The 22,841-nt window shown below is 33.3% G+C and overlaps 1 non-coding gene across 1 annotated transcript; it reads right to left on the minus strand.

Moving 5' to 3' along the window:
• Window positions 1-9,706: 9,706 nt before the first annotated feature.
• LOC140894075 (small nucleolar RNA R71) lies at window positions 9,707-9,817 on the minus strand. Its single transcript, XR_012153628.1, has one exon. It is a non-coding gene; the product is annotated as a small nucleolar RNA R71 (small nucleolar RNA).
• Between the last annotated feature and the right edge of the window lie 13,024 nt (window positions 9,818-22,841).

Genomic DNA, 22,841 nt, shown 5'->3' on the forward strand with positions numbered 1-22,841 from the left:
ATACTTAAGTACCGAGTTTTTGGACTATCTAAAAGAGAATGAGATTCTCTCTCAGTGGACTCCTCCTATGACACCTCAGCTTAATGATGTTTCGGAGCGTCGCAATCGAACTTTGTTGGACATGGTTCGATCCATGATGAGCTTCACTGAGCTCCCACCTTCGTTTTGGGGCTACGCGCTTGAAACGGCGGTATTTTTGTTAAACAACGTCCACACTAAAGCAGTAAATAAAACACCATACGAGTTATGGAATGACAAAGCTCCTAAGTATTCGTACTTGAGGATTTGGGGATGTCCTGCTTACGTGAAGCAGACAGTGGGAGATAAGTTGGATAGTCGATCCACCTTATGTTATTTTGTAGGGTATCCGAAGAATTCAATCGGATATTATTTCTATCATCCTACTGAAACAAAAGTGTTTGTTTCAAGGAATGCCACCTTCTTGGAGAAGAAGTTCTTATTGGATAAGAAAGGCAAGATGATGGAACTCGAAGAAATTCGAGAAGAACCCGAGATACAAAATAGCGATCCTACACTTCAAGAATCATCACAAGACACGCCTATTACTAGGAGATCCGAGAGGACTTCCAGGCCTCCTATTAGATATGGTCTTCTTCTTGAAGGGGATCAAAGTGAATCCGACATTGGATGTGATCCAAGAAACTTCAAGGAAGCAATTTTTGATGCGGATTCGAATTTATGGCTTGAAGCTATGCAATCGGAAATAGACTCGATGCATTCTAACCAAGTTTGGTCTTTAGTAGATCCTCCCGATGAAATTGTTCCAATTGGGTGCAAATGGATCTACAAGAGAAAGCTTGGGCCTGATGGAAAGGTATTGACCTACAAGGCACGATTGGTGGCAAAAGGTTATACTCAAAGACAAGGAGTTGACTATGATGAAACCTTTTCACCAGTCGCAATGTTCAAGTCCATAAGAATCCTTATTGCCATAGCAGCATGGTATGACTATGAGATATGGCAAATGGATGTAAAGACTGAATTTCTTAATGGAAACATTAAGGAAGAGATCTATATGATGCAGCCTGAGGGATACACATCCATGGGAAGCGAGCATAAGGTATGCAAGCTTCAGAGATCAATCTATGGTCTCAAACAAGCATCAAGAAGTTGGAACCAGAAATTTGATGAAACAATAAAGGATTTTGGTTTCATCAAGAACCCGGAGGAACCATGCGTGTACAAGAAAGTAGTTAAGAATGCGGTAACATTCTTAGTACTTTATGTTGATGACATCCTAATCATGGGAAATGATGTAGAGATGTTGCAGTCAACAAAGATATGGTTATCAGGTAGATTCTCGATGAAGGATTTAGGTAAGGCATCCTATATTCTAGAAATTCAGATCTATAGAGATAGATCTAAAAGAATGATAGGACTCACTCAATCAACCTACATCGACACCATATTGAAAAGGTTTTCTATGGATGAGTCCAAGAGAGGACATCTACCTATGTGCCATGGAGTTTCTCTATCCAAGTCTATGTGTCCCAAGACTGACAAAGAGATAGAGAAGATGACACACGTGCCATATGCGTCAGCCATAGGTAGTATCATGTATGTGATGATATCTACCAGACCGGATGTGGCCTATGCTCTGAGCGTCACGAGCAGATACCAAGCCAATCCCGGTCAAATGCATTGGAAAGCCATGAAGGATATTCTTAAGTACTTGCGAAGGACTAAGAATTTATTCATGGTTTATGGAGGGAGAGAATTGAAGTTGGAAGGCTATACCGACTCTAGCTTCCAATGTGACGTGGATGACTCAAAATCAACCTCTGGATTTGTATTCGTGCTCAATGGCGGTGATGTCTCTTGGAAGAGTTCCAAGCAGGACACCACAACGGATTCCACCACTGAGGCAGAATACATTGCAGCATCAGCTGCTGCTAAAGAGGCGGTTTGGATAAGGAAATTCATCCAAGAGTTGGGTGTAATTCCTGAAGCTGTTGGTCCAGTCCCGGTGTACTGTGACAACACGGGTGCCGTTGCTCAGGCAAAGGAGCCAAGGTCTCATCAGAAGTCCAAACACGTACTGAGGAAATACCATATCATCCGGGAGATTGTGGAAAGAGGAGACATCAGTGTCGAGAGAGTGGCCTCTACAGACAATATCGCTGATCCGCTTACTAAGCCCTTGCCAGGACTATTGTTTGACAAACATCGCGAAGCAATGGGATTACGTAGCATGACTAGTTGGCTTTAGGGCAAGTGGGAGATTGAAAGAGTGGGTGCCCGGTTAGCCAACTTGTGGCTAAGGGCTTTTATGACTCTATGTAAAACAATCTTTTGTTTAATATAATTTACACTTTTATAATGGCATTGACTTTATCTTTCTTCATAATGTTATATTATGATATACTATTGTTGTTTTGATAAATACCTTGAATATACTATAGTGTATGTAAGATGTGGTAGCACATGGGGATGGCTATCATGAAACACATCTTATAGTCACTGTATATTCTAAACTGTTCCTAGTCAATTGAGTCGTCCGCAAATAAGGATAAGGATCGCTCGAGATTGAGACTAGAATTTGCGATGCCGAGTACCACGTTTCATTGGTATGGAACATAGAGATGTTCAAAGCATGCAAATGGATATTCATATGATGAATGATCGAACTACCCTATTCGGACTTTCCAAGTGGTTATCACTTATCGAGTGGATAAAGTCCGCGGTTTTGGTTGTACACTATTAGTCCTTATTACTTGAAACATCATTGAGACTCTATATGCTAGTACTGTACTTTGACTCATTTACCGACTCTATTGGGGTCATCAGGTTTCGGGATTGGGTACAGTTACGACACATATAGGAGTCGATGCTTTGTTGTCAAGGATTTACCACATACTTGCGAGTGTGGATATCCTATGCGATTTGAGGAGATATTAGTGTGACGAATCTCTGGCCAGAGTACATGATGTGTTTTAGGTTACTTGGTATTCCTAGTAACACATGCGATGTCACTAATAGATCTCCAAGATGTTATGCATAGTTATCGAATCTCGAACGACTCTCGATGCACCAATGGTTGTTGATTCGATCGGGATATTTGGTTGAAGGGACCGTACTGTACGCTAACCAAAATCTACTGGTTCTTGCAGGCACTATCAGTAATACCTAGGGAATCATGGGGCGATGTTGCTAGGTGCTCTTACCATGATTCGATGGGTAAGTCGGAAATTGTTGTTCCGAGTCACAAGGAGTTGTGAGCCCACGGCTAGCTGTATTCCTGAACCATTGAGGGTTACACAAGTAATGGATTACTAAAACCCCGTAGAGATAGTTAAATTTAAAGAGTTAAATTTAATGAAAGAGAAGTTGCACTTCTTAACTAAAGGGAGTGGGATTTCCTAAAATGACATAGGGATGGGCATTTTTGGAAATCACTGAATTCGGATTCGGAAAAAATTATCTTGACTTTAAAAGATGCAGAAATGGTTTCTGTGCACATTGGTAAAATCAGTTTATCAATCGGAGTCACGATGAATTTTATGTTAATTTTTAGAACAACGGGCTTGGCTTGTTGGGCTTAAGTTATGGATTATGGGCCCTAAGGAGTTAGAGTCCAAATATAATTATAACTTAATCCAGTCTAGAAATTATCTATAAATAGGACTGCAGTGTTCGAAAATCATATAGCATTCAGTCTTGAATTTTCGAAAAATCAGTCTAGATTATTCAAGAGGATTTTCGAAGTCCTCTGTCCCTTTCGGAGAAAATTCGGCTTGTGATTTTTATGAAAAATTACAATCTGAATTAACAGATCATATCTGTTTATTCTCTACGCAAACTTCTGATTGATTTCTAGTGCAGTCAATCAGAGGGTTTTGTTTTCTATTCGTAGACCTGATTGAAGAAACGTTCGTTCATCAGTTCCGGGGATATACAACAAGAGCAGATTAAATTCTGTTGGTGTCCATAATCTCGCTTCGAGATTTTAAGGTAAAATATTTAATTGTGATTATTTATTTTACTTACACAAATTTAATCGTAAAAGTTTTGATACCCAGATATGGAATCGTTCCATATTAATAAAATAAAATTTTTAAACTTCCGCTGCACCGCGTATCAATTCTAATTGATCTGAACACCGATTTCCAACAAAGATATGTTGGACTTTCTGAGAGTTTTCTTTTGAAATACACACATGTATCATGCTTAGATCTCTCATATCCAATTTTCTCCATGAAGCTGTCAAACCTCAAATACCAATGCCGAGGGGCCTGTTTCAATCCATAGATTGACTTTTTTAATAAACACACCTGATTTGAGTTTCCTTGTACAAAACCATCAGGCTGTTTCATGTAGATAGTCTCTTCCAAGTCACCATGCAAGAAGGCTATTTTAACATCTATTTGATCAAGTTCCATATCTTATTTTGCAACCAATGAAAGGATCAATCGAATTGATGTTTGCTTTACAACAGGAGAGAAGATTTCATTAAAATCCACCCCTTCTCTCTGTGTGAAGCCCTTAGCTACCAATCTTGCTTTATATCTCATTCCTTCAAAACCAGGAACTCCTTCCTTCTTCTTAAAAATCCATTTACAGCCCACTATCTTTTGATTTTTAGGTTTATCAGTAAGAATCCAAGTTCTGTTTTCTTGTAATGAATTCATTTCTTCTTTCATTGCTTGAAGCCATTTTGCACTTTCTTTGCTCTGCATAGCTTGATCAAAGTCTAATGGCTCCACCTCATCAAAATCACTAGCTGTCATAAAGGCATAGGCTAGCAAATCTTCATAGCCTAATCTCACAGGAGCTTTTATAGTCCTCATTGGTCTATCTCTTGTAAGCTGGTAGTCACTATGATCTTTATGGACATCATCTTGTTTTCTTGCTGAAGATTCTGGTGTCTCTTTTTGTTTCTCTTGACTTTGATTTTCAGAACAGCAATCTGAATTCATTTCCAACTGAAGCTTACTGTCTGAAGTTCTAGCTTTGTTTCTTGATGTATCATCTTTCTTGTAAGGTAATTCATCTTCATTAAAGACAACATCTCTGCTTATGATACATTTTTCACTTCCTGATTCTATACACCACAGTCTGTAACCTTTAACACCATCAGGATAACCTAAGAAGATGCACTTCTTAGCTCTTGGTTGAATTTTGTCTTGTCTTACATGAGCATAAGCTGTGCAACCAAAAATCCTTAGATGTGAATAAGCTGGAGCATTCCCAGTCCACTTCTCTTGAGGAGTTTTAAAACTTATAGCTGTTGAAGGGAACCTGTTAATAAGATAGGTTGCTGTCTTAGTTGCTTCTGCCCAAAAAATTGGTGGAAGAGATGCATTTGACAGCATGCACCTTACTCTTTCAAGAATGGTCCTGTTCATTCTTTCGGCTAGTCCATTTTGTTGAGAAGTACCAGCTACTGTCAAATGTCTAGAAATGCCTTCTTCTTTACAGAACTGATTAAATTTCTCTGAGCAAAACTCAAGGCCATTATCAGTCCTCAACTTCTTAACTTTTTGTCCTGTCTGAGTTTCAACCAATGACTTCCATTCTTTGAAGGTTTGAAAAGCTTGATCTTTTGTTCTAAGAATTGTGATCCAAACTTTTCTAGAGTAATCATCAATCATGGATATAAAATACCTTGATCCTCCTCTTGATTGAACTCGAGAGGGTCCCCACAAGTCTGAGTGGATATAGTCCAAGATAGCTTTACTTTTCTGATTTGAAGGTTAAAATTCACTCTGGTAGTCTTTCCAAGCACACATTCTTCACAGAAACCGAGTTTTCCAATGCTATCATTGCATAACAGTCCTTGTTTATGCAATTCCTGAAGGCCTCTTTCACTCACATGTGCCAGCCTTTGATGCCACAGCTGTACCTTATCATTCACATGTGCTGTGGAATTTAATGAACCAACTACTATTTTGCCTTGTAGTATATAAAGTCCATGTTGTTTGGTTCCCTTCATTATAACCATGGACCCCTGTAATACCTTCATAACTCTACTCTCAATTTTAATATATAGACCATTTAAGTCTAGCATTCCAATTGATATGAGATTCCTTTTCAAATCAGGGATATACCTGACAGAAGTGAGAAGCCTTTCACAACCATCATCAAGTTTTAGTTTGATGTTTCCGATTCCCATAATTTTGCAGGCCTTGTTATTTCCAAGTAATACTGAACCACCTTCAACCTCTTTGAATTCATGAAACCAGTTTCTGTGTGGACTCATATGAAAAGAGCAACTGGAATCCATGATCCAATTACCATGTGATTCAGTGACAGCAGCTAGAAGAATATCTGATGATTCATAACCATCATTTGCCACTGATGCATCTCCAGTTTTCTTTTTCTTTTCTCATTCTTTATTGTTCCAATCAAGGCAATTTTGTTTGAAATGTCTTTCTTTATGACATATAAAACATCTCAACTTGCCTTTGTACTTTGAACGAGATTTACTCCTATAGTTTCTTGATTCTCCTCTTGAATCACCCCTGAACTCTCTTCTCGAACTTCTGCCTCTAACCATCAACCCTTCTCCACTACTTTCTTCCTTGAACACTTGCTTCCTCTGTAACTCCTTGGACATAAGTGAAGATTTCACTTCCTCCATTGTCAGAGTTTGTTTCCCATATAGCATGGTATCAACAAAATGTTCATATGGTTTTGGTAGAGAGCTCAGTAGCAGAATGACTTGATCTTCTTCTTCAATTTTGATCTCAATATTCTTAAGACCCAGAATGATCTTATTAAAGTCATCAACGTGTTTTCTCAAGTCCTTTCCATCCTCCATGTGGATCGAATACAATGACTTCTTGAGATATAAACGGTTAGCCAATGATTTCTTGAGATACAAACCTTCAAGTTTGTTCAAGACTTCCATGGCCGATCCTTCTTCACCAACCTCACGTAAAACTTCATCACCCAAACACAACAGGATCGCACTTTGCGCCTTAGAATCAATGCCTGCCATTTTCTTTGAATCTGTACTGGCATCTATGGCTTCCTTGTTTATCGCATCAGAGATCCCTTGATGTACCAGCAGGGCCTTCATCTTGATTCGCCAGAGGCTGAAATCGTTCGTCCCTGTGAATTTATCGATCTCGAATTTTGCCATGGATTCGATTCTTGTGATTCACCCAAAAGCTTTGATACCACTTGTTGTGATTTTTAACCCACTGATGTTAGAATCGAATAAAATGCAATCACAAGTATATCAAGAACTCAGCAAGCATGCAAGATTAGAATGAAGAAGATGAATGCAAGACGATTTACGTGGTTCGGTATCCAATACCTACTCCACGGCAGCCAACACCCCAAGAAAAGTTTTATTGATATTCAAAATGAGTTCACAGAGTTACTGATGAAACTTAAAATTTGTAATTATTTATATGTTAAAAAGTGTGTTTTAAAATTTAAGTTTAATTAAAATTATGAAGTTGTATTATTTTAGTGTTATGTGTTTATATTTAAATGTTTTACTAAAATGTTGTATTTTACGGTTTGCGCAGGTTTGGTAAAAATAAAATTACTCAAGCTACAGTGGTCATAATGGAGTAATCTCAAAACCTGTAGAATCACAAAAGAGGCATCTTCAACTTTGTAGAAGACAAGAAATTCCAAAAACTTCATTAAGATGATCAAAATAATAAAACATCAAAATGGAGATAGATTTACTTTTACTATGACCAGCTTGGAGTAAAAATATCATAAGTATTTCATATTTTATCCAAAAGGGGTGAATGAGTTGTCCAAACACATCTACACAAAATATCCTACGTGTTCTATGTTGAAAAGAAAGGCTGAATCGGTGGTCTAAGGCATCAAACATGCCAATTAAAGTTGGGTCATGGTATTGACATTCAAGGAGACAAGCACCCACCAACTTTACTATTTCACATTTAATGAGCCTTGGACTCTTCCTCTCATTTGGCCTATAAATAGATGTGTTGTATAAAGTTTGAGTGTGCAAGAGTGTAGAGAATTCTTCATTTGTAAAATAAATATTGTGTATGTGAGAATAAAAGTTTGAGTGTGCAAGTTTCTCAAGTTCAAGTATGAAATTTCTTTTATCTTTATTCTTGAGTTTCATGTTCATGGAAAGCTAAATCTTTTTATGTCAAGGTGAAAAGGTTTCATTGTTGGTCAAGTAAGATTGTCTATATTTTGTATATTCTTTTCTTTTCTATTTTTATTTTTACTAATTGATCTTTATTTGTAGGTATAATTTTGGATGATTTGTTGTTATCTATTTACATCAAATGCTTGGTACCTTGAATGTGGTTACCTTGATTTGTTGTCAAATATGATACAATAAATACTACAATAATTATATACTATAAATATATGTATCTATTTATAATAAAGTCATATATATTATTTAGACGATAGCGTGACACTGTCGGTTGTTCTAAATAATATATTGTGATTTGAACTAACATTTACTTTCTCGCATCTAACTTTTACTTTATCGCAACTAACATTTACTTTTCCGCAACTAACATTTACTTTCTCGCATCTAACTTTTACTTTTCCGCAACTAACATTTACTTTATCGCATCTAACATAAAGTCATATATTTTATTTAGACGATAGCGTGGCTCTGCCGGTTGTTCTAAATAAAATATTGTGATTTGATCTAACATTTACTTTTATGTCAATTTATATTTATGCATTTATATATATATTATGGGTACCATGTATTAAATATCAGTTGATATTAATATAGTGGGAACTATATTATATGATATACTTGTTTAAATATTTCATTGTTCTTTTTATGTTTATATTTATTCATCTATATATATATTATGGGTATCATGTATTAAATATCGGTTAATCTGATATTAATATAGTGGGAACTATATTATATGATATACTTGTTTAAATATTTCATTGTTCTTTTATGTTTATTTTTATTTTAGTTTCTTTTATTTATTTTTATTAAGCAATCTTAAATAAACCAACAATGAACCTTTGAAACCTTGACAATTTTATAATTTGTGTATTTGAAGTTTTATAATAATATTTTCATCTATAATATATTATTGCTAAAATTAAACTTACAACATCCTCTCCGTGGATCGATCTCGTACTCACGAGTATATTACTTGCAGACAACCTACACTTGGGTGAATTACAATTTAAGTTGTAGCAAGTTTTTGGCGCCGTTGCCGGGGAGGTATAAATTAAGTTTAATTTTGTTATTATGTAAATAGTATGTTGTTTTTAATTGTATGATTGTTTGGAGTCGTAAACAAAGTGGTAGACTTGTTCGAGTAACTGAAAATATTTTAAACATGGACGATAATTCTAATAATCAAGATGATAATAATAATAATAATCATCATCAAGATTATGAACAACCAAGAACACTTAGGCACCATATGAATCCAATAAGAACTAGTACACCATCTTGTTTAGTTTTTCCTCCTGATGCATCTAATTTCAATTTTAAGCCACAAGTCATTCAACTTTTACCAAATTTTCATGGCTTAGATTCTGAAAATCCATATTTGCATTTAAGAGAATTTGAGGAGGTTTGCAACACTTATAATGATCAAAATTGTAGCATGGATACTGTTCGATTAAAGCTTTTCCCTTTTTCCTTAAAAGATAAAGCTAAAACATGGTTGCAAAATTTGAGATCAAGTTCAATAAGATCATGGGAAGAAATGCAACAACAATTTCTAAAAAAGTTTTTTCCTTCCCATAGAACAAACTCTTTTAAAAGACAAATTACAACTTTTTCTCAAAAACAAGGGGAAACATTTTATCAATGTTGGGATAGATATAAAGAGTTACTTAATACATGCCCACATCATGGTTTTGAAATATGGAGAATAGTTTCTCACTTTTATGAAGGTTTAATACCTAAAGATAGGCAAATGATAGAATTCATGTGTAATGGAACTTTTGAAGATAAAAACCCAAATGAAGCTATGGAATATTTGGAGTCATTAGCAGAAAATGCTCAAAATTGGGATAATATAGGCTCAATTGAACCACCAAGTAAAACCAATAATTCAACAAATGGGGGTGGTATTTATCATCTTAAAGATGATGTAGATGTTCAAGCTAAACTTGCATCTTTAGCAAGAAAAATCGATTCATTAGAAATGAAAAAGAGTGATCAATTAAAAAGTGTTCAAGAAATTGTTTGTCATATATGTGACACACATGATCATCTTACAAAAAATTGTCCTACTTTGCCTTCATTTAAAGAATGTCTCCATGAACAAGCCAATTATGTTAACAATTTTAAAAAACCAACATTAGATCCTTTTTCACAAACATACAATCCTGGTTGGAGAAATCATCCCAATTTTAGTTGGAGGAACGATAATAATGCACAACCTTCACAACAACCTTTTCAAAATAACCAAAATCATCAAGGTTATGCTCCTTATATCCCACCTCCAAGAAAAAATTTTGAAGATGAAATTCATGCATACATTCAAAAGCAAGAGTCTATCAATATTCAAAACATTCAATCTATGAATGATTTGAAAGAAACTCTTGCAAAATTTGCATCTGCACTTAATATTCATGAAAAAGGAAAATTTCCATCTCAACCACAACCTAATCCTAAAAATCAAAATCAAGAAAAATTTGATCAAGTAAAATCTGTTATTACTCTTAGAAGTGGTAAAATAGTTAATGATCCATATAGTGATGAAAACAAATATCAGTCAAACTCAAAGAGTAAGGATGAAAATCTTGATACTTTCGAGAAAGATGATACTTTGAGTCCTAAGATTAAGAAAGTTGATGATAAATTATCTGAAATAATATGTGAGTCAAATAAGCATGTTCCTTTCCCTCATGCATTAGTTAATAATAAAAAACAAAAAAATGATTATGATATTTATGAAGTTTTTAAACAAGTAAAAATAAATATTCCATTATTAGATGCTATTAAACAAGTGCCTTCTTATGCAAAGTTTTTAAAAGATTTATGTACTGTGAAAAGACAATTGCATGTAAAGAAGAAAGCATTCTTAACGGAGCAAGTAAGCTCTATTATTCAAAATAATTCTACCTTGAAATATAAAGATCCCGGTTGTCCAACAATTTCATGTATTATTGGAAAAAATAAAATTAAAAAAGCTTTGTTAGATTTGGGAGCAAGTGTGAATTTAATTCCTTATTCAGTTTATGAAAAGCTTAAGTTGGGAGATTTAAAACCTACATCTGTTACTCTTTTACTAGCCGATAGGTCAATCAAAATACCTAGAGGTATCGTAGAAGATGTGTTAGTTCAAGTCGATAAATTCATATATCCTGTGGATTTTATTGTCTTGGATACACAACCAATAGAAGTACATAACGAAATTCCAGTAATATTGGGACGTCCATTTCTAGCAACTTCAAATGCTTTAATTAATTGTCGAAATGGAATAATGAAATTGTCTTTTGGAAATATGACTTTAGAACTTAATGTGTTCAATTTATGTAAACAACCAAGTATTAATGAAGATGAAGATGATAATGCAATAGAAACAATTGTGGAAGAAAATATACACCAAGAAAACTTAAATCAACAATCTGAAGTTTGTTTAGTGGAAAGTTTTGATTCAAAAAATGTTTTTAAATCAAAGTTATTTGAAGAAATTAATGAACTTGAAGAAGTAAAAGAAAATGATCATCCAAAACTTGAATTAAAACCCTTGCCAATAGAACTAAAATATGTTTTTCTTGGTAAAAATCAAACATATCCTATTGTAATATCTTCTACCCTCTTACCAAAACAAGAAGAAGATGTAATAACACTACTTAAAAAACACAAAAATGCAATTGGGTGGACTTTGCAAGATATAAAAGGTATAAATCCTTTAATCTGCACACATAGAATTCACTTGGAAGAAAATGCTAAAACATATCAACAACCACAAAAAAGATTAAATCCACACATGAAAGAAGTTGTTAAAAATGAAGTTTTAAAACTATTAGATGCCGGAATTATTTATCCAATCTCGGATAGTAAATGGGTAAGTCCAACACAAGTAGTACCAAAAAAATCAGGCATCACTGTTATAAAAAATGAAAAAGGAGAATTATTACAAGCTAGGATTCCATCTAGTTGGCGTATGTGCATTGATTATAGAAAATTAAATGATGCAACTAGAAAAGATCACTTTCCGTTACCATTTTTAGATCAAATTTTAGAGAAAGTGGCAGGTAATCCTTATTATTGTTTTCTTGATGGGTATTCGGGGTATTATCAAATACCAATATCATTAGAAGATCAAGAAAAAACTACTTTCACTTGTCCGTTCGGAACTTTTGCTTTTAAAAGAATGCCATTTGGTTTATGTAATGCCCCGGCTACTTTTCAAAGATGCATGCTAAGTATTTTTAGTGACATGATTGAAGAATTTGTGGAAGTTTTTATGGATGATATAACTGTTTTTGGAAACTCATTTGAAAACTGTCTTAAAAATTTGGAAGAAGTTTTAAAAAGATGTGAAGAAAAAAATCTTGTTTTAAATTGGGAAAAATGTCACTACATGGTTAAATCCGGAATTGTGTTAGGGCATGTCATATCTGAAAAAGGAATTGAAGTTGATAAAGCTAAGGTTGATGTTATTGCTAATTTACCATTACCAAACACGATCAAAGAAATTCGATCATTTTTGGGTCATGCGGGATTTTATAGAAGATTTATAAAAAATTTTAGCATAATATCGAAACCAATTTCAAATCTTTTAACAAAAGATGCACAATTTGAATGGACTCAAGAATGTGAAACTGCTTTTAAAAAAATAATTAATCTTTTAACTACATCACCTATTTTACAACCTCCTGATTGGTCTTTACCATTTGAATTAATGTGTGATGCAAGTGATTATGCTGTAGGAGCCGTGTTAGGACAAAGAAAAGAAGGTAAACCTTATGTGATCTATTATGCAAGTAGAACCTTAAATAGTGCTCAAATCAATTATTCAACAACTGAAAAAGAATTACTTTCAAGTGTTTGCATTAGATAAATTTCGATCCTATTTAATTGGTTCTACTACTATTGTTTACACTGATCATTCTGCCATAAAATATTTATCAAATAAACAAGATGCTAAGCCGAGATTAATAAGATGGATTTTGTTGTTACAAGAATTTGATCTTGTAATAAGAGATAAAAAAGGAAAAGAAAATGTAGTAGCCGATCATTTATCAAGAATAATTTTTGAATCATCTCAAAATGAAATACCAATAAATGAAAATTTTCCGGATGATCAACTATTTTATGCTACTACTATGCCTTGGTTTGCTAATATTGTAAATTTTCTTGTGACAAATAAAATGCCTTCTCATTGGAGTTCACAAGATAAAAATAAATTCTTGAAAGAGGTCAAAAAATTTTATTGGGATGATCCTTATTTGTTTAAGTATTGTCCTGATCAAATTTTTCGACGATGCATACCCGACAATGAGGTAAGTAGTGTCATTAAATTTTGTCATTCTGAGGCATGTGGAGGTCATTTTTCGTCAAAGAAAACAGCTGCAAAAATCTTTCAATGTGGATTTTATTGGCCTTCTTTATTCAAAGATACACATTCATTTTGCAAATCTTGTGAAAATTGTCAGAAAATGGGTTCAATTTCAAAACGAAACATGATGCCTTTAAATCCAATCATGATTATTGAAATATTTGACAGTTGGGGAATAGATTTTATGGGTCCATTTCCATTATCTTTTGGATTCACTTATATTTTAGTAGCTGTCGATTATGTTTCAAAATGGATTGAAGCAATTGCATGTAGAACTAATGATCATAAAGTTGTGATAAAATTTTTGAAAGAAAATATTTTTAGTCGATTTGGAATACCTAGAGCTATAATAAGTGATGGGGGAAGTCATTTTATAAATAAATCATTTTCTTCGTTGTTAAGAAAATATGGTATTACACATAAAGTTTCTACTCCATATCACCCTCAAACGAATGGTCAGGTTGAACTTGCAAATAAAGAAATAAAACAAATTTTGGAAAAAACAGTCAATCCAAATCGAAAAGATTGGTCTTTAAGATTAAGTGATGCATTATGGGCATATAGAACTGCATTTAAAACATCATTGGGGATGTCACCATATAGATTAGTTTTTGGAAAGCATTGTCATTTACCTGTTGAAATTGAACATAAAGCTTATTGGGCAATTAAAGCGTTTAATACTAATTTAGATGATGCATCTAAATCAAGAAAATTGCAATTAAATGAACTAGAAGAATTAAGAAATGATGCATATGAAAATGCAAAGATTTATAAAGATAAAACAAAAGCATTTCATGATAAAAATATTATGAGAAAATCTTTTGAAATCGGACAAAAAGTTTTACTTTATAATTCTCGCTTGCATTTGTTTCCAGGAAAACTTAGATCGCGATGGTCTGGACCATTTATTGTTAAATTTGTCTATCCTCATGGTGCTGTTGATGTTGAAAATCCTAAAAATAATAATGTATTTAAAGTTAATGGGCAAAGACTTAAACTGTTTATAGAAAATGAAGTTCTTAATGAAGAGTTTATGCCTTTATATGATCCAACTTAATTGTTACTTATATTTTTATTTTATTTTTGCAGAATTGAGTTCACTTCCCGGTTAAGTGGCGGATAACGGTACTCCGTGACTACTTTCAGTCGGTTTTATTTCAATTTCCCAAAATAATTGAATATATATATATATAAATATATATTATGGATGAAGCTATCAAAAAACTTGGTAAATATTTTCCATCTATTTCTAAAAAAGTTCTGAGAATGATTTATGAAGGCAGATGTGAAAGATTGAGAATGCTTATGCAAAAAGGAATCCCGGAGGATATTCGTCTTATAATTGAAGCCAAGGTTCGATTAGGTGGTGAAGTTCCAAAATTCTTACTTGTTCGAAATATGTCTGGACTAGGAAAAAGTACCTATGCGAAGAAAAGAAGGGCTAAAAGGTTAGATGTTTGTCATAATTGTGCCAGATGGACTTGTAATAGACAATGCAGATCTTTGGGATATGTTTCCACAAATAGAGAAGATAAAATTGATTTCATTAAGAATGGGCTGAGTAAAGAGTCATTGGATGATATCTCATTGACTCTTGAGACGCATTCTAGTGGAGATGTACAAGGTCAACTTCTCCATTTATGGAAACTATTCCAATCGCAGCGTCATGGTGATGGTCTTGGGAATCTGACTAAAAAAGACCCTATTTGCCAATTTATAAGAAAATTGGATGGTAAGCCAACCCTCGACTCATAAATATTGAAGGAACACTGTGAGCCACAATTACATCACTGTGTATACGCATGCATGTTATTATTATATATTATTTTTTTTACTATTTTCATCATTTTGTTCACATCTGTATTCCTATTTCTGTCTTATTCCTTGTTTTCCTTATAAAATCACTCAACTCTCTCTATATTTTTTTTTAAAAAAAGAAAAAAAAACATGACAGGATCTTCTTCACAAAAATTGAAAAATATTTGTGTCTTTTGTGGTTCTAATACTGGAAAGAATGAAATATTTGTTGATGCAGCAATTAATCTTGGAAAAAATTTAGCAGAGAGAAAAATTCACTTGGTTTACGGAGGAGGCAATATTGGGTTAATGGGATCTATTTCAACAGCAGCTCATCTTGGAGGTAGTCAGGTTTTGGGTATTATTCCTACAGCTTTAGCTGAAGGAAATATTACAGGTGTTACGGTTGGGGAAGAGTTGAAAGTTTCATCAATGTACGAGAGAATAACTAAAATGATAGAAAATTCTGATGCTTTTATTGCCTTACCTGGTGGTTTTGGTACTTTAGAAAAAATTTTTCATGTTGTTTCTTGGGCACAACTTAATATCCATAATAAACCTGTTGGCTTGTTGAATATCAATAACTATTATGATGGTTTGTTGACTTTTCTCGATGTAGCCGTGGAACAAAATTTTATTTCAGAAAATTCACGAAGGATGCTCATCTCTGCTTCGAATGAAGACCAATTAATTGATGATCTCCAAGCTTTTGTTCATCAACCTGATTCAGCTATAACAAAGATCAATTGGTCTCAACCAACCAGTAAGAAAAGAAAACTGGATCATTGATTCAACATGTCATGAAATGGTTTGTGTTTGTTCCTCATCTTCAATAATTCCAGGTGATATCTCTTTCATCATGTACTCTTTATTTTTCTTAAAAAAAAAAAAATTAAAAACAATGTCATATTCAGGTTTGGGGGAGGGTTTATCTCTAAAAAAAAAAAAAAAAAAAATTTAAAATTTTTTTAAAAAAATATATTTCTATAATAATATTTATTTTTCTTTTTCAATGGCAGAGTAAGGAGTCAAAAACTCCTGACACGCATTAGTTTTTATTTATCATCTTATCACAATAGATTAGATTTTAATATTCCGTATATATTTAAATTGCAAACTACTAAGAAAATGAAGTCTTTTTGTATAGATGTTTATTTATTCTTCTTTTTATCAATTTAATAGAAAATATATAATTGATGGGATATAAGTTATAAATAATATATAATTGTGTGTTTTCAAATACATATTTTTTAAAACTTTTATGAGTATATAATTAAAGTGATATTGCTTGAATAAATAATAACATGTATAATTGAGGGAATTAATTTGTAAAAGTGCAATAGTTACTCACATAAATTTTGTGAGTGAGGGGTAAGAATTGAGAAAACAACTTATAAGCTTTTATTGATTATTAAGAAATGGTTGATTACTAGATTAAACCCATTTTGAAAAAAAAAAAAAAGAAAAAAAAAATGAAAATTGGCTGCAAAGTTGTTTGAAGTTTGATTGTAAAGATGTAGAGTATTAATATCTCTACTATAATTATTAATGTAATAGATTTACCTCATAAAAAATAAAAAAATAAATAAACTTTGAAAAAAAAATGTTACATTTTCAAAGTTTATTGGAGGTATTTGATTATGTAAAAACAATTTTGCAGCCAAGCAAAAAAAAAAAAACAAAAAAACAAAAAAACAAAAAAAACAAAAAAAAAATGGGTTTATTCTTTGTAAATCATCCTATCTTATTTTCAATATTAGGTTATTTGATTGTCTGCTTTACTAGCCATTTTCAAAGAGTGTATAATTTTCTTCCAACTCCACGAGTGAAAAACAGCTATATATGAAATACTTTAACCCGAGAGAATATGGAGTTGAGACTTTTACATTAAGATTCCTGATATTATACATGTTATGAAATGATTTCTATTATCATTTTAATTATATTATTCTCAAAGTTTTTAGAAAATATTTATATAAAAAAATTATATATATTTAATATTTTGATATTGTGTGTAATATATATGTATACCCCATCCAATTATATATTAATATATTAGTTGATAATGAGATTTATAAATAAACATATGATCTCCTCACAAGTGTATTTTTAAAATTTTAAAGTTTGCAAATTTGAATATATATATTAAGGAATAAAAATCTAACTTGTGATTTTATGATATTTTATGATATTTTATGATATTTTATTACTAAGGGACTAGTAATTAGCCGGTTTGGGGGTGTGATGAAACTTAAAATTTGTAATTATTTATATGTTAAAAAGTGTGTTTTAAAATTTAAGTTTAATTAAAATTATGAAGTTGTATTATTTTAGTGTTATGTGTTTATATTTAAATGTTTTACTAAAATGTTGTATTTTACGGTTTGCGCAGGTTTGGTAAAAATAAAATTACTCAAGCTACAGTGGTCATAATGGAGTAATCTCAAAACCTGTAGAATCACAAAAGAGGCATCTTCAACTTTGTAGAAGACAAGAAATTCCAAAAACTTCATTAAGATGATCAAAATAATAAAACATCAAAATGGAGATAGATTTACTTTTACTATGACCAGCTTGGAGTAAAAATATCATAAGTATTTCATATTTTATCCAAAAGGGGTGAATGAGTTGTCCAAACACATCTACACAAAATATCCTACGTGTTCTATGTTGAAAAGAAAGGCTGAATCGGTGGTCTAAGGCATCAAACATGCCAATTAAAGTTGGGTCATGGTATTGACATTCAAGGAGACAAGCACCCACCAACTTTACTATTTCACATTTAATGAGCCTTGGACTCTTCCTCTCATTTGGCCTATAAATAGATGTGTTGTATAAAGTTTGAGTGTGCAAGAGTGTAGAGAATTCTTCATTTGTAAAATAAATATTGTGTATGTGAGAATAAAAGTTTGAGTGTGCAAGTTTCTCAAGTTCAAGTATGAAATTTCTTTTATCTTTATTCTTGAGTTTCATGTTCATGGAAAGCTAAATCTTTTTATGTCAAGGTGAAAAGGTTTCATTGTTGGTCAAGTAAGATTGTCTATATTTTGTATATTCTTTTCTTTTCTATTTTTATTTTTACTAATTGATCTTTATTTGTAGGTATAATTTTGGATGATTTGTTGTTATCTATTTACATCAAATGCTTGGTACCTTGAATGTGGTTACCTTGATTTGTTGTCAAATATGATACAATAAATACTACAATAATTATATACTATAAATATATGTATCTATTTATAATAAAGTCATATATATTATTTAGACGATAGCGTGACACTGTCGGTTGTTCTAAATAATATATTGTGATTTGAACTAACATTTACTTTCTCGCATCTAACTTTTACTTTATCGCAACTAACATTTACTTTTCTGCAACTAACATTTACTTTCTCGCATCTAACTTTTACTTTTCCGCAACTAACATTTACTTTATCGCATCTAACATAAAGTCATATATTTTATTTAGACGATAGCGTGGCTCTGCCGGTTGTTCTAAATAAAATATTGTGATTTGATCTAACATTTACTTTTATGTCAATTTATATTTATGCATTTATATATATATTATGGGTACCATGTATTAAATATCAGTTGATATTAATATAGTGGGAACTATATTATATGATATACTTGTTTAAATATTTCATTGTTCTTTTTATGTTTATATTTATTCATCTATATATATTATGGGTATCATGTATTAAATATCGGTTAATCTGATATTAATATAGTGGGAACTATATTATATGATATACTTGTTTAAATATTTCATTGTTCTTTTATGTTTATTTTTATTTTAGTTTCTTTTATTTATTTTTATTAAGCAATCTTAAATAAACCAACAATGAACCTTTGAAACCTTGACAATTTTATAATTTGTGTATTTGAAGTTTTATAATAATATTTTCATCTATAATATATTATTGCTAAAATTAAACTTACAACATCCTCTCCGTGGATCGATCTCGTACTCACGAGTATATTACTTGCAGACAACCTACACTTGGGTGAATTACAATTTAAGTTGTAGCAGTTACAATCCATAACTGATCACCACAAGAAGTAATATACTTGTGCTTATAAGACAGTTATGCCTACTCACTCATACAAGCATATCCAGTACAACTGAATTAGTTAAGTCTTCTAACTAATTCCACTGATATCTTCTTGATTAAGTAGCACAGAAGCAGGACCAACTCTAACATATTTAGTAAACATATTGATTCGAAATAGTAGGTTAAGTTAACTAATAAACAATTATTTAGTAAACATTGATCTCACCAAAATTCTTACCCTAGAAAAATTAAAGGAGTATTGATTATGATGTTTAACAAATTCGTGATTGACTATTATATATGTTTTCACATGCATTTTCTTTCTATTTATTGTTTGTATTTATAAAACAATTAATAGTTTCTTAACGCGATGCAAAACTCATTCATATATATTTAATTATTATTAATTTGTTACTTCTGTCGTCAATTTCTCCATATAATGGATGTAGAATAAGAAATCAAAACAACTCATATAATTAAGATATTGATGAACTTGATCCATCTATAAATGACAATACAATAACAAAATGATTCGATCGAGTTCCATTACAAATGAACTGAATGAAGAATATATAATTTTAATTGAATATTAAATTAAGAGAATTAGTTTGTCTCTAATTAATGATCATGATCCAAAGAATTGGAAAAAAACAAATCGGTCCTAGCTACATGAATTTTTCGAAAGTATCTACTCGATATTGATCGATAATGGAACCGAAAAAAAAAATTAAATATGTTAGTAACTCAAGATAGTATAATTTTTCAATTAATATTTTTTGATTCTTTATATATATATATATAATTATTACACCGTGAAAATATTTCAACCCAAGCTCGGTTATAATGGGTCTAACCGATATAGCCCGACATGTCACGGTCCAGCCCACTTTGAGTTATGTTGGAATTTGACTAGGGCTGGTTATAATGGGCCGAGCTGGGCTTTAAGCATAATGGGCCGAGCTGGGCTTATAGTATAATAGGCTGCGTACAACCCTCTTTTAATTCACGTGGGATTCTGATATATATATATATATGTGATAAGCGAGGATCTTTTCACATATTCACGAGATAGAGATAAATTTATGAAGAGTCCAATGGATGAAGAGTCCTAGTCCAAGACATGTTATAATTCGACTAGGTAACTTACTCTATTTTATCCTAAAAATACAGGTATTGTTGTGGTTGTATTATTCATTACTCACTATTCATTATTCATCACACATTTACTCTCACTTTTATATTCACTCACTCATATCTTTCAGTTTTCGCATTAATCATACCCTCTGCTTTCAAGACACTGACTTAGGTATCGGAGGGGTCATGCCGAAAACACTTTCGGCGCCCCTTGACCTAGCTGTTTCTTGCGCAGATTTCATTGATATCCGACCGACCTGCTCTAGAAAGGAATTGGACGATCCATTCTACCAGACCGAACCCGAGGTAAAATTTCAACATCATCAATTGGCGCCGTCTGTGAGAATTTGAAGAAAAAAGAGTTTCGATGGCTAATCAGAACGGAGATCACCCAAATTTACAAGAATTAGTAACTCAAGCTGTTCAGAGGGCTATAGCAGAAAGAGGTGAGGCCAATCCTTTACATCCCGATCAGAATGCCCACCTCAAGGAGATCAAAAAGTTAAAAGAAGAGATGGAGCAACTTAAGAAGAAGCAGGCCGGGTACCTAGCTACCACAACCAGAAACATCCCTTTCACCCAGGAGATATTAGACGCCGATCTCCCGAACCATTTTAAACTGCCTCACGTTGGGGAATACGATGGTAAAGGAGATCCAGAAGAACATCTAGCACGCTTCGAGAATGCAGCACTGTTGCATAAATATTCAGATCAGATCAAATGTCGGGCTTTCCTCACTACTCTCAAAGGACCAACACAGCAATGGTTCAATCTGTTACGTCCTGGGGAAATCAGGGAATTTAAGGATTTTAGTAAATCCTTTTTGCACCACTTTGCTAGTAGCAAAAAGCAGCCTACCACTACTTTCAGCCTCTTTGCAATCAAACAACGTGAGCATGAGAATTTAAGGGCGTATATTCGCAGGTTCAGTGCCTTGTCTCTCGAGGTACCTATGGCTACACCAGACCTGCTAATCAGTGCCTTCATGCAAGGACTGGATACAAAAGATTTTCTCAAATCTTTAATAAAGAGGCCGCCGGAAACATATGAGGAATTACTCGCTCGAGCTGAGAAATATATCAACATGGAAGAAATACAGGCCTCGCGAGCAAATGTAAAGAGGGATCGGCCCAAACGTCCAAAGGGTGGTAGGGTTCCGAACAGCAGTTCAAGGATGGGACAACCATTCCGACCTGCATTGTTGGGATAATTCACATCTTTCACTCCTTTACGCATGAGCAAAGCCCGAGCTCTACAAATTGGTGACGATCGGAAACTCACACAAAGGCCACCATGGACGGAGAAGGGACCTCGAAATAGGGAATCAGATAAATATTGTCATTTTCACAATGAGTATGGGCATACTACGGAGGACTGTCGTCAATTAGATCAAGAGATTGAAAGGATAATACACCAACATGCTGAAATAAAAAATATATTGACCAATCAAGAGGGGTATCACCCGAATAAAAGACAGCGAGGGAGATCAAGACAAAGAGCCAGGACTGCTCCTCCCCAGGAAGATTTCAATCGCCCAAAGCAGGACCAGCCCAGGGATGACCGAGCTCATCAAAGACCAGCTCCACCTGCTCCCGGAATTATTAACATGATTTTTGGAGGCCCCACTGATGGAGATTCCAATCGAGCTAGGAAAACTAGCAGCAAAAAATTAGTAAATATGGAGATCGGCAATCAGATTGTCCACACTGGCTCGACCCTCTCTTTTGGGTCGGAAGATTTGAAAGGGATTTCTAGCAACCATAATGATGCGCTGGTAATAAGGGCCATGGTCGCAAATTATGATGTAGCCCGGATATTCGTGGATTCAGGCAGTTCTGTCAACATTCTATTTCAGGAAGCAATAAATCAAATGGACTTGGGACAGTACAAGATAGAGCCCATCGTAACATCACTCTTTGGTTTCACGGGTCATGCAATCCGACCTGTTGGGTTAGTGCACTTACCCCTAACTCTTGGAAAGAGCAACGCCCGCAAGACCAGGATCGTGATTTTTATTATAGTAGATTCTCCATCTGCCTATAATTCCATATTAGGCAGGCCTGCCATGACCACTTTCATGGCTATTGCATCAGCTCTGCATCAGAAAATGAAATTTCCAGTGGGCAATGAGGTCGGTGAGGTACAAGGGGATCAAGTTATTGCTCGCAAGTGTTATGTGGAGGAGGTCAGAATAGAGCAAAAGGTAGCCAGGACTGAAAGTGTTGATAGAACTGGAATTTTTGGCATGGAAAAAGTCAACCTGATAGAGGACACATCTGTCACTGCTGAAGAAAAAATTGAGGAAATCATGATCTCCCGTCCTTCTGGCATGGTAAAAATTGCTCGCACCCTTGAAGCACATTTGAAGCAACCGCTA

Source organism: Henckelia pumila, chromosome 3, assembly GCF_033568475.1.
Source record: "Henckelia pumila isolate YLH828 chromosome 3, ASM3356847v2, whole genome shotgun sequence".
In the NCBI taxonomy this organism is placed as follows: domain Eukaryota; kingdom Viridiplantae; phylum Streptophyta; class Magnoliopsida; order Lamiales; family Gesneriaceae; genus Henckelia; species Henckelia pumila.